Source organism: Macrobrachium nipponense, chromosome 38, assembly GCF_015104395.2.
Source record: "Macrobrachium nipponense isolate FS-2020 chromosome 38, ASM1510439v2, whole genome shotgun sequence".
Taxonomy (NCBI): Eukaryota; Metazoa; Arthropoda; class Malacostraca; order Decapoda; family Palaemonidae; genus Macrobrachium; species Macrobrachium nipponense.
The window spans coordinates 38,708,424-38,710,923 of NC_061098.1; the positions used below are offsets into that span (position 1 = coordinate 38,708,424).

Sequence of the window (2,500 nt, forward strand, 5' to 3'; positions counted from 1 at the left end):
ACTAACGAATCTATCAGTAGGGCAAAGAGCAATTTTGTTTAATTTATCAACTAAATCTAGAGAATTATATATATGAGAATCGGAGATGGTTCCAAGTAACGGGGACAAGATCTTAGTGATATATTTCGAGAGTTTATATGAAATTGAACCCACAGTACTGATAATAGGCCGCATAGGGTTATTTTCTTTGTGCGTTTTGACTAATCCATATAAGTAAGGTAGCGAAGGAGATTTGACCGACAATTTGCCTAGTAGGTCTGTTTTATCTTTAAGGATACTTTTCACTATGCTATTGAAGTTTTTTTTATGACTTGATCAAGAGGATTTTTTGTTAGTTTTTTTATAAGTCACATCATCATCCAGTAGGGCTTGCATACGTGATATGTAGTCAGTTTTATCTAAAATTACTTACTTACTATTTGACTTATCAGCTTTTGTAATGTGGACAGTATTGTCCTTTTTAAGATCGGTCAAACTTTTCTTATAGCGAGCAGGGAAGTTACTTTCATGCTTAACATTGGCAGCTCCGTAAACAATACCCTTTAATCATGTCAACATGATTTTGTTGGCGAAGATCACAATATTTTCAAATTTACTTAGGGATGACCCAATCATTAAAGCAGAAGTCTACTTGTTGCAAAGAAAGATAAACCATATCCAAGCGCACTCACAACATTTTCACTTATTTGTTTACTAGATAAGTTAACAACACAATCTTGACTTGCACAATTAGTCCAATCACTGCTATCAATAAGATTTTTTAGTTTTCTATCGAGTTTCCTTTTCAGGGCATCTGTAGTCCTACGTAGTTTTTCGTAAATTTGTCCCAGTCGCAGCGAGTCCATTACCAATCAGCCGGGATGGAATGATTGAAAGAGATCCTTGTTCTTTCCAGTTCCTTGAATTTTTCTTTCTCTTCTTGCTTAGCGGCTGCTATGTGCTGTTTCAACATCATGGCACTATTCATTGAATGGGTGATTGTCATATCTTCTTAGACGGCGTGGCAGCAAGGATTTAGGGAGCACTTGTTCAGAAAGGCACTTCTTCAGGAACTTAAGACGAATTCTAGTTGAATGTGCAGCCACAAGAGACTTGGAGAAGGTAGTGACAACACATCTCAAAAGAGGAAACAGGATAAGCGAAAGTAAAAGTGGCCCGCATTATGTATAACTGAATCACGAAAGTTAGGAACGTGATAAATCCATATTCCTGTAAAATGGTATCGTTACATTGATGATTGTTTAGCTGTTCTTCCTGTCGGTATTGATGTAAATGATTTACTCTCTAAATTAAATAACCTGGTACCATCGATTAAGTTTACTCTAGAATTAGAAAAAGACAATTGCCTCCTTTCTTAGACGTTTTGATGCATAGAGAACCATTTCAATGTAAATTCAGTATTTATAGAAACCGACTACAACTTAACTTATGTTCATTTCTTCTCAGGCCACCATCTTAAATATAAAAATATCAATTTTTTTCATTCTATGTTTTTACAACAGCATTGAGAATTGTCAGTCCACAATATTTGGATCAAGAAATTGAATACATAAGAAAAATAGGGAAAGATTTATGCTATCCTTCACATATATTAAACATTTGTTATAATAAAGCCCACAAAAAGTTTTATACTGTAAATAACACACAGAAAGAAAATTCTAAGAACATTCTCAGTTTGCCTTATTTTAACAGATTTGAAACCATTAAACCATTGTTAAAAGCTTTTAATGTCAACCTTGTTTTTTCCTATAATAACACACTACTAAAAAGAATGTTAATAAAAAATGGCCCCAGAGAAAGCAACAACATAATATATAAAATTCCATGTATGGATTTGTCCCTCATTAACTATCTCGGACAGTCCAGTAAAGGCTTAGAAGTAAGGCTAAGCCCAGCATAAATACTCTGTCAAAAACTGGGCAAAAATCTAATGCATTATTCATTCATTTAAGTGAAAACAACCACCGAATTAAATTGGATTGATAGTTCAGTAATTGCATGGTCAAGAGATGTCTTATCACGAAATCTTTTAGAATCTGCTTTAATACAACTTACTTTTCATTGTAATTTCAATGTTAGTCGTGGCCTTTTTTCATTAGACCCTTGTATCTGTAAACATGTTTAAGAATGACCTCAAAGATATAATTACTGACTTAAATAAAAATCAGTTGCCTTAGATTTATTAAAAATTTTGTTGTAATGTATGTCTGTCATGTTTTGTGAATATGGTTTTGTTTACCAAGTTCCGAATAGCTGTCACCTATAATCCTTTATTGTCTGGGAGATTGTATCTGAGATGTTTGTCTTAAACCTTTAATTGCACCCATTGTTTATGCTTGTTTGGGAAGGTATCTTATCTTCCAGGTGTTTTGGATTCTAGGTACTAATCCCTTTATAATTTCTATCTGTCAGTTAAACGAACCTTCTTGTATTGTTTTTCTCGTATTTTTGTCAGTATCTGCTCAGTAAAGGGCTTTTAAAGCGCCAAAAAGATCTTGCA

At 33.6% G+C, this 2,500-nt stretch overlaps 1 protein-coding gene across 1 annotated transcript in view; it reads right to left on the reverse strand.

Annotated features, from left to right (window-relative positions):
- The window catches only part of LOC135209447 (uncharacterized), a 25,577-nt gene that overhangs the window by 22,515 nt on the left and 562 nt on the right, over window positions 1-2,500 (reverse strand). The window lies entirely within an intron of this gene.